This window comes from Neolamprologus multifasciatus, chromosome 6 (assembly GCF_963576455.1).
Source record: "Neolamprologus multifasciatus chromosome 6, fNeoMul1.2, whole genome shotgun sequence".
Taxonomy (NCBI): domain Eukaryota; kingdom Metazoa; phylum Chordata; class Actinopteri; order Cichliformes; family Cichlidae; genus Neolamprologus; species Neolamprologus multifasciatus.
The window spans coordinates 31595163-31605718 of NC_140444.1; the positions used below are offsets into that span (position 1 = coordinate 31595163).

The 10556-nt window shown below is 40.6% G+C and overlaps 1 pseudogene across 1 annotated transcript; it reads left to right on the top strand.

The window, feature by feature from the left end:
• On the top strand, window positions 1–4514 carry LOC146517360 (uncharacterized; annotated as a pseudogene). The gene is made up of 9 exons (XR_014874596.1): window positions 1–30; window positions 196–532; window positions 607–840; window positions 967–1071; window positions 1207–1419; window positions 1504–1845; window positions 2479–2824; window positions 3179–3233; window positions 3868–4514. The product of XR_014874596.1 is annotated as an uncharacterized LOC146517360 (transcript).
• The last annotated feature ends 6042 nt before the right edge of the window (window positions 4515–10556 follow it).

Below are 10556 nucleotides of genomic sequence, written 5' to 3' on the forward strand. Positions count from 1 at the left end.
ATGCCGTTCAGGAATGTTTGTCGTCTCTTTGTGAGTGTCATCATTTACATCACAGGTATCAGTGATTATTTATTTGTGCCCTATTTAAGAATGAAAGTAACCATAGCTAATCCTACTACATGATTTATAGATGACAACTTTGAGTTCAGATTAGTTCCTAATGTAAACTACAGAATATCTCTCTCTTTTTGACAGAAAGGTTTTTTTCTAAAGAAAGTTTCTGTTTAAGGTGTTAATGGAGGACAAACCAGGATCTGTGCTCTCAAAGGTTCATCACTGGATCTGCACTGCTCACATCAACATCTGACTTCAAGCAGAAAATGGTTCACTATCCAATGGAAGGGAAATTATGTTCAGAGTGAGCTCCCTGTGGATGGACAACGTGTAACGTACAACATGTCTGAAGGGAAAAACCCAACGTTAACCATCAATGATCTAAGAGAGAGTGATGCAAACGCTTACTGCTGTATGACGACTACAGACAGTCCACAACTCTGTTGGCTCAACAGAATTACTCTTCAAGTTGTTGCAGGTACAGTGACTTTTACTCATTTATTACTTTCCAAATGACATCATTGTATAAGTTGTTGTCCATCATCCTCTCAGAGCTGCAGGTAAAGGTGATTCCTGCCACAGAGGGACAGACAGTAACACTGATGTGCAGCAGCAGCTGTCCTCTGACTGAAAAGCCTGCAGCCTACATCTGGTACAAGAACAGAGAGTTTCTCTATGAGGACTGGTCTCCCTGGTACCAAGAGCTGCTCAGCAGTGAGGAAGCAGTCACATACTCCTGTGCTGTCAAAGGCTACGAGGATCTCAGAGCCCCTGAAGTCTCCGTGGGTGAGTCATGATGTTTATTCTGCTATATTATTTGACAATAAATAAATTCGATATGAACAGAAATCTCAATTCTAAATATAAAAATAATCTTGTTACAAATATTTAATTGCATTACTTTTTCTTCAGATTCCATCACAGCAACCTGCTTCAGTGTGACTTATGCTTATGGAGACATGTGTTCTTATAAACAGACATCAGTGGATGAGCCGTGCTCCATCACATATCCCAGAGGTGAAGTTGTACAAAAACAACACCACCAAAACTCACATGTCAGATTTGTTGAGTCCAACATTTGTATGAATTATATAAACTTTATGAATATATCTATGCACAGTAACAGGAAGTGTATTTATCTTTTATCAACAGAGCTTCATGTTCAAAGGACTGCTTCCATTTCTGGGTTTGTTACACTGGCTTGTAGTACAAGATGTAACCTGACAGACCCTCAGACTACCTACCTCTGGTACCACAACAAACAAAGCTATTATGAGAATCAACATTATTCAGTTCAAAACTCTTCAAGAGGCACATTTTCTTGTGCAGTTAAAAGCCACAAACATCTTCAATCTCCAGAAGTTTGTATGTGTTAAAAAAAAATTATTGATTCACTGACATCCTGAAATATAGACCAGTCAGTCATTTCATAATCAATCTATATTTCAGGTGTTCAGGATGAAAACTGCTGGAGAGTGAATTATGTCAGCAGGAGAATCTGTGCTCTGGAAGGATCTTCAGTCAACATCACAAGTGAATACTCACATCCTGATAACACGAAGTCAGAGTTTAAATGTTGGAGTAAAAAATGGAGAAAAGATAAAGTGGAAGTTGAAGAGCTGATTGAGGCTGCAGGTCGTGTGGAGTATCAGGACAACATGAAGAACCAACACATCCTGACCATCAAAAACCTGAAGAAGAATGACTCAGGAGGATACACATTCAGATTCAAGAGAGATCATGAAGGATGGACACAGTCTGATCTGCCTGGAGTCTTTTTGATTGTCACAGGTAAATCTAAACTCTTCACTCAGCAGACTTTACTCATTAACAAGACTGTGAAAATATTCCATTACAGAGCAAGGATCAAAAACAAAGAGACATTTTCGTTTAGTAGAAAAATTCACCCTTTCAGTGTTTTTTGTTTGTACAGTCAGATCAAGTGAAAAAAAACATTATTTTTGACTTTTAAAATATATAAAACTATTTTATAATCTTGATCCAATATTTTCTAATGAGCACTTTGCTATATATATCAAATACACACAAATATTCATTTTCCTATTCACAGAAATTAAGAAAATGATAGTCATTAAAGTTTCATGTTGGATTGAGCAAATATCACAAGGTGGAATATTAAAAAAACATCTATATAACCCACACGTAACCTAGAACAGTAACAATAATGGCATGAATAGCTGAAAAGGAATTAATAACCCCAGTTGTCAGACAAATACAATGAAATAAAGCAAACAATCCCTGTAAAATGTCACAGAAATGAAGAACTGAGCTTCAGTAAATTTTTATGTTTTTTCACTTAAAATATGACATTACTCTCTAAACATGATTTAAAAATGACACTGGCGGTTTCTGGAGTCTAATAATAATAATTATTATTATTATTATTGTATGTTCTTCTTTCAGAGCTGAGAGTGAAGATGAGTCCTTCTGCAGTGGTGACAGAGGGTCAGAGAGTCACACTGACCTGCAGTACCAGCTGTCCTCTGACTGACAACACAAACTACATTTGGTACTTGAACAGTCGACCTCTGACCCCAAGAGAGAACCAGAACAAACATCTGATCCTAGACCCAGTCAGCAGGGAGGATGCAGGAAGCTACTCCTGTGCTGTGAAAAGCAACAAAGATATCAGCTCTGCTCCAAAGACTCTCACTGTCCAAAGTATCACAGGGACATGGACACCAGCAGCTGCAGGAGTTTCTGCTGCTCTGCTGGTTTTAATACCTCTCACTGTCTGCTGGTGCAGGAGGTAAGCTACACTGTCTCATCTGTCATACCAGTTGTGGTTAAACTGTGATATGAAACGGGGTGGCTGTAGCTCAGGAGCTAGAGCAGGTCATCTGTTGATCAAAAAGTTGGTGGTTCGATTCTTGCCTCCCTCAGTCTGCATGCCAAATATCTTTGGGCAGAATACTAGCTCCCACTTGCTCTCTGATGCATCCATCACAGTATGAATGTGTATGCTACTGAGAAAGCATAGAGTGAATGTGGCATGTTGTATAGCGTGCTTTGAGTACTCCAGGAGGGTAGAGAAGCGCTATCTAAAAAATCACTACATTTACCAAATGTTTTAACTATTTATTTATTTATTTTTGTGCAATAGAAAAAAGAGGACTTCCAGTCAGTCTCCAAGACAAGAAACTTCAGATAATAAACAGGTTAAAAAAATCTCTCATTTTCTCTTCACAGGAATAATAATTTATTCTCCATCACAGAAAAAAACTTTAAAGTCATTCATCATGCTTTTTTTCTCACTTACATCCTAACCTCTTGTAGCCTTTTTGTCACTGGAGCTCACCACCTACCTCGATCATGTTTCTACTCAACAGTTGTATTTTTTTTATGTGACTAAAACACATTCACATTATGACACAGTGTCATCAGCTGCATCTGCACACATCTAAAGCTCTTTTGGGGAGGAGACCACTGAACTGTTATCCATAAAAAAATTCTCACCATCCTCTTCACGAATTGCTAGCCATTAGGACTGCAGCTATTGGTTATTTTAGTAATTCAGTATTTCATCAATTATTTCATTGATTAATTGAATAATAAGAAATACTTTTAGCTTCATTAATGACAATAATAAATTTAAAAAAGTGTTTTACTGGATACAAAGAATGAAAGGAAAAAAAAACTAACCTATTTAAATCTGATAGATATCATACATCAAAACGTTTTGCAAAATGTACAACGTTTGCAAAAAAGTAATTTCTTTATTTGAATGAGGCAAAAACTGAATCCTTAGTGTTAAATAACCCAGTGCTCATATCATTTGTCTTCTTTCTGTAGATGCACCCTGGTCCCATTTGTGAAAACATCTCAGCTCATTACAGCAGAATGCAGGTTAATATTAAACATCAACAAGATTTCTACTCCAAAGAAGCTGATCTTCATGCCAGCGAAGCTGAGCTCTATGCCAAGGAAGCAGAAGTCGACAAAATTGAAACTAATATCTACTGCAGCATCGAATCGTTGTGATTTAACTAAAAAAAATCATTTAAAGGGAGCATTTACTGATGGGGATAATAATGAACTATCACAGAAGGGACACCACAACTGATAAGTAGAGAGTAAAAATCATACATCATAGTGGAAAATAAAATACAAGAGTAAGAAAAGTAGTAGTGTGTAGAAAAATAGAAATGCTGCAGCTGATGAAATGTGTTGTACATGTCCTGCAAAGTACAACACAACTTCAAATTATATGCACATGCAAGCTGAACTACTGTACTGGATGGTTTAGAGCTTTGGCAAAATGTCTGTAAAACTGAATCGATGAAACATTAAAATCATCGTGCTGGCATTTTTCTCTCTTCTTCTGGACCACAAAATAGCTCCATCACTTTACGTACCTCCGCCTTTATACTGCCCGCCCTGAAAAGTTTTTATTAAAAATATATCTGTCTCCTCCGCTTGCTCACAACTTCTATGGGGAGAGAAAAAAAAATTGCACAAATACATGACAGGTGTGCCATTCTTCCCAGTGGTGCTGCTCCAACACTGCCCTTCCTCTCCCTTCTGACAGCCAGCCACAAACCGCACCCAGCTGCCATATACCTCCATGCTGCCAACAGAGGAAGTCAGCCATCAGCATCTGTACTACCTAAAATGTTTTTTAAAATGTGGTTGAACCTTTACAACATCGCATGGTCTGAACAGACGATGAATGGGCACCCCAGCACGTAATAGCGTGAAGAGCTGACCAAACACTCTTTTTCCACAGAGTTATAGTGACGTTCATGCTCTGACAATTTCCAGAGTGCTTGCTTCAGCCTCTCATATGTGACTTGCCATCAGTCTGTCCCCTGAACCAGATCTAAGCCAATTTTCCATGTGAGGTCAGTCAGGGGACTGGTTAGAGCCACAGAGTTCAGGATAAACCTCTGGTTGTACCCACCCAGCATTAGGGACTGCCTCCCCTATTTTTTCGCCCTTGGCCACAGGCAGGCCATGTTGGCATCTGCTTTGTCCATTTGTCGATCTGGGCCACCCCTTCAGAAGAGGCAGCAAGTGCACAGTCCATTCCTCCATTGACCACTTGAATGGTGTTGCTGTCTCCTCAAACATCTCCATAAAGAAAAATACACCATTTGCTTCTTTCATTTTGAATAGTGTGGATTTGGCAAATGGCATCACTCACCCAGCTGACCATTTCCCAGACAGCAACCTCTGCAACACCTAGATCTGTCTATGCCCGACTACCTGCAGTGGGTCCAAGTGCTGTCTGGTCACTGCTGCCTTCTCCGTGTGGAGCTTCCTCTACCAACATTTCCTCCAGAGCACTCCCTGTGAAAAAAAAACAACACGTTAGTAGATCAGATGTGAAAGGTGAAGCCCAAAGAGGTCCCAGTGGTGGAGTATTATGAGCTGTTGCCCTCAGAACTGGAAGAGGCTTCAGTAGAACCACAGGTACATCTCTCTCTCTCTCTCTCCTTCTCCCCCCCCTCTCTCTCTCCCCCCCTCTCAATCTCTCTCTTCAAGGACAAGTGAACATCAAAACCATTATCCAGGATGAAACAACAAAGATCCATGAGTACATCAGGAGATGGCCACAGTCCACAGTTCACATGCTTAGTGAATCCTTAAGGCAGCGGAAACCTGAGAAAGAGCAAGAACAAGAACTATCACAGACGGAAAGGCTCCTGCAAAGTTTCTGTTCCAAACACCAAAAAAAGTCCAAGAAAAGGCCGTGGGTGGCAACGGGAGGTTTGTTTTAGAACGCACTTCTGACTCCATTGTTTTAAAATCATATGTCGTTTATTTCGTGCAAAATTATAAACAAAAATCAACCAAATAACTTCTTAAAACTTAAAATTAAACGAAAGTTAACTTAACTTGCTTTAACAACTTCAAAGGTGATCAAAAAATCATTTCCTAACCCTCCCGAGTTCCCATCAGACATTTGGCAAACAAAAAAAACCATCCTTACCACACCCCTCCAGGGTGCTCTTAATCCCGTGATTAATGGGAGGGTCCATAAGCCAATAAACCAATCACTTTCCAAAACCTTTTCTAATAAAATGAATTACAAATTTACATAACAAAAGTAGGTCAGCATATTCTTACAACTTTAAAGAAAAATGAAAAATTAATACAAATTGCGTTTTATAAACATTCAACAAAATGCCCACAACATGCACCTGGGGTCTTACCTGCTTGTATCTTGCAGGGTATAAGGTATAACGTGTATGTAGTATTCAATTTGTCTCTTTACTTTCTAGTATAACTAAAGTATGTAAGTCATGTAACTATCTACTATTTCCCAACACACAGAGGACAAGAGAAAACAGACAAAACTGAACTCAACTGGTCTGCATTGTTGAGAAAAGTATAAGACACAATATTTTAACACAGATGTGACAATAATTAACCCTTACCTGTTAGGAAGACATGCAGATAAGCAAATTCATTATTAAAAAGCATATTAGCCTTTCAACTATGTGGTTTTTAACAAGCAGCAGTCAATGCATACATAAACCTATTTGTGCACGACGGACAAAAACCTATCAAAAATATGGATAATATTTTACCTTACCCAAACGTAAAATTTTCACAAATATCCAAATATTCTTTTGTAACAAAGGTAGGACTGTGAAAGTACTGAACAATTTGTAATGTAGCTTGGCACTCAAAAGTTTAGGCGACAGATTCCTTCACAATTTATTGATCTGATGACCAAAGTGTTAAATCAAGCTTATGACCATAGGTGAAGATAAGAACGCAGCTCAGAGAGTAAATTGAGATCTTTGCTTTTACACTCAGCTCTGTCTTCACTTCAAACTGGGAGTTTAAGATCTTCTGAACCAGGGCCTCTGTCAGATGTCTCCAGCTCAGCTCCTCTCCTCACCTGAGTGTCCAGACCATACAACCGCAGATCCTCAAGCTGTTTATTGAGGTCAGTATCTCTCAACCCAAGAAACTAATTCAGGCTCCCTCCCCAGTGTCCCGAGAGGTGACATTTCATGTCCCACTCATCAGCCACTGATAGCTCTGATCACCGTCCGACAAACAATAATTTCATGAAAGCATATTTTAATAAAGGGCTTTGCAAATATAGCTATTAACTTTTCGACAGTCCCGCCAGGCACACGACCTGGCCACCCGTGTATCTGGCAGGGAAAGTACCTCCAGGACACTCAGGCCCACCCGAGCCCAGGCTTCTCGTTGAGAAGAGGGTGTCAATTGCATTCAGGGAACAGATGATGATCAAATTCATTATTGATGAGATAGCAGAGTAAAGTTACAGCAAATGGAAAGTGCTCTGTACAAAACCTGGAGCTGTACTCAACTACAATACTTTAGACTTTTTTTTCAAAAGGCATCAACAGCACAGACACAGTGGATATCATTCACAGAACAATGTTTTCAACCAGGATGTAAACATTTTTATTTCTGCTGTTAGGTTGTTATAATTGGACATTTTCACATGTTTTAAATGAGATAAAATGTTCACACTTCAAATGTTTTGTTAAATTCAATTGTTTATTTGATTGGTTGATCGTAGTTTTTCATGGGTAAGATGTTATAATACCCTGGTTCACTCAGTGACTACTCCGTCTCCTAAAAATCTTCTTTAATTCAGTTCAATTCAATCCAACAGTATTTACATACAAATGAATTGAATTGAACTGAACTAAAGAAAAAACCCAACAATCCCCTATGAGCAAGCAATTGGCGACAGTGGGGAGGAAAAACTACCTTTCAAAAGGTAGAAACCTCCGGCAGAACCAGGCTCAGGGAGGGGCGGCCATCTGCCACGACCGGTTGGGGGGAGGGTGGAGCCGATGACAAAGTTATACACAACTAAATATTAAAGCAAATATGCTTTAAAATGGGTGTTTTGGCACTGGAAGTGACTGATAATATTTAGTTGTATATTACTGTGATTTTATAGGAGACGGAGTGGAAGTCACTTAAGTGAATAGTCTCCAAAACCAGTTGCGCTCCTTTTTCTTTTTTGGTTTTTCTTTTGGCACTTGGTCATCTCGGGCCTCTGCACTTTCTGGTTTGGTAGCGCTGGCCTCCTCTTTTTCTGGCTGATTCTCCTTGAGTGTCTCGTTTTGGGCTGGAGAATTTTCAGGATTGGCAACGTTGGACTGGTCTTCTTGCTTTTTTATTGTCTCTTGCAGAGACAGCAAAAACTCCTGAAGTGTGATCTTTTCTTCCTCTGTTTGCCCGAGTTGGTTGCAGATTGTTGTATTCTCCAGGTTTTGCTCCACGATTTCCTGGTGGGAAGCTTTGGTTTTCTCCAGCTCTTCTTTTAAATTTTGCACCTTTAAATCATTTTTTTCACAAAGAGCCTCACTGGTGCTGAGTTTGTCTTTCAGCTCAGCGAGCTCACAGTTAGCTCTTTGTTCCTGATCTTTGCGCTTTGCAACTTCCTCTTCAAGATTCTTTTGAGTTTTGAGGAGCTGCTCACGGAGTTGTTCGATCTCTTCTTGCTGTTTTTTGCACTGGACCTCCAACTCAGCTTCTCGAACAGTTTTTACGTCTGTAGAGTCTGTGTGTGGAGCTTCTGCAGTTTGTGTTGAAGCGTCCACACTCAGCTCTGCAGCTGTGACAGCTGTGTTGCTGTCTTGAACAGGAGCCTCACTTACCTCAGGGGTGAAGTTCTCCTCGGGTGTCTTTCTACGAGCCTCTTCCAGCTGTTTTTGGAGTTCAAGGATGGTTTTTTGAGCGTTTTGTCTGCAGCACTGTAGCTGCAGGCGAACCCAATCATTCTGAGTTTTAGCTGCAGCAGCTTTGTGGTTTGCAGCTGTCATTTTATAAAGATTGGTTTTGCACATGTGCTTAGCCTCCTGCAGGTGGAATCTCAGCGCACCCAGTTCATCAGTCTCATTGTATGGACGACTGCCATCATTTGGTGTTAAGTGAGGCTGTGGCTGAGGTGGCCCATCGTTGGTGTTATGGTCAGGATGGGGCCTGATGTGGCACAGGCCTCGTTTTGGCAAAAAACCATGGATTTTGCCAGTGTTGCCCAGGCCATTATTGGGTGTAAAGTGGGCATTGGGCTGATGTTGCACAGGCCCTTGTTTTTGGCAAAAAGCATGGTTTTTGCCAGTGTTGCCCTGGGCCCATTATTGGGTTTAAAGTGGGCATTGGGCTGATGTTGCACATGCCCTCGTTTTGGCAAAAACTTGTGGATTTTGCCAGTGTTGCCCTAGCCCATTATTGGGTTTTTAAAGTGGGCATTGGGCTGACGTTGCACAGGCCCTCGATTGGGTCCAGTGTTTCTGGCTCTGGGTTTGGGTTTGCATTTTCTGCATCTTCTTCTTGTTTGCACCCTTTGGTTTGGCAGCATCAGATGGAGTCCCCCTCATTTGGTGCCTTGTTTTTCCCTCTTGGGTTTGGTTTTGCTGCTTAGGGCTAACAGCGGCCGATGAGGTCCCTTCCTGGGGATCAAGGTTTTGCTGCATATGTTGCATTTTTCTTGTCTTTTGTCTTACAATGTCGAATGATATTTTTTTCTATCGATCGGGGGTTTGGGTTTGGGTTTTGTTGCATACACTTAACGTGGTCAAATCTTTGTCTAAAGGTTGGCTCGTGGTGTGTTCCTATACAGTTGCACAGTTCTGAGACATACTGAGAGCACGCTGGTGTTCTACTTAAGGACTTTTGATAGAATGTTATTGCTCAATTTCCCTTTGATCCTTTGATCTGGAGTGTGATGTCAGGGAGTGCAAATGGAGTGTGATGTCATCCACTTAGAACTCAAAATGTGATGTCATCAACTTAGCAGAGAGTCTTGTTTTTCTTTGAAATAGAATTCTACCAAACTTGAATAAAAGTCTTTAACTTTGTACGAGATGTTAAATTCCCAATCGAAAGGCCAAATGTACCCGAGAACTTCAGGAGAAGATTACACAAATAGCTCAGAAGCTTCAATAAATGCTTCCGGATCAACATGTTTTCTATATACACCTTTGGGATGTTGCGTCTTCAAAAAATAAAAATGAAATGACTGAGCCTCACACAGGCTTATTTCTGCTGCTTGTATCCGTGATCTCGTTCTTTCCATCTTTAAATCAAGCTGATGACCATAGGTGAAGATAAGGACGCAGCTCAGAGAGTAAATTGAGATCTTTGCTTTTACACTCAGCTCTGTCTTCACTTCAAACTGGGAGTTTAAGATCTTCTGAACCAGGGCCTCTGTCAGATGTCTCCAGCTCAGCTCCTCTCCTCACCTGAGTGTCCAGACCATACAACCGCAGATCCTCAAGCTGTTTATTGAGGTCAGTATCTCTCAACTCTAGACACTAACTCAGGCTCCCTCCCCAGTGTCCCGAGAGGTGACATTTCATGTCCCACTCATCAGCCACTGATAGCTCTGACCACCGTCCGACAAACAATAATTTCATGAAAGCATATTTTAATAAAGGGCTTTGCCAATATAGCTATTAACTTTTCGACAGTCCCGCCAGGCACACGACCTGGCCACCCGTGTATCTGGCAGGGAAAGTACCTCCAGGACACTCAGG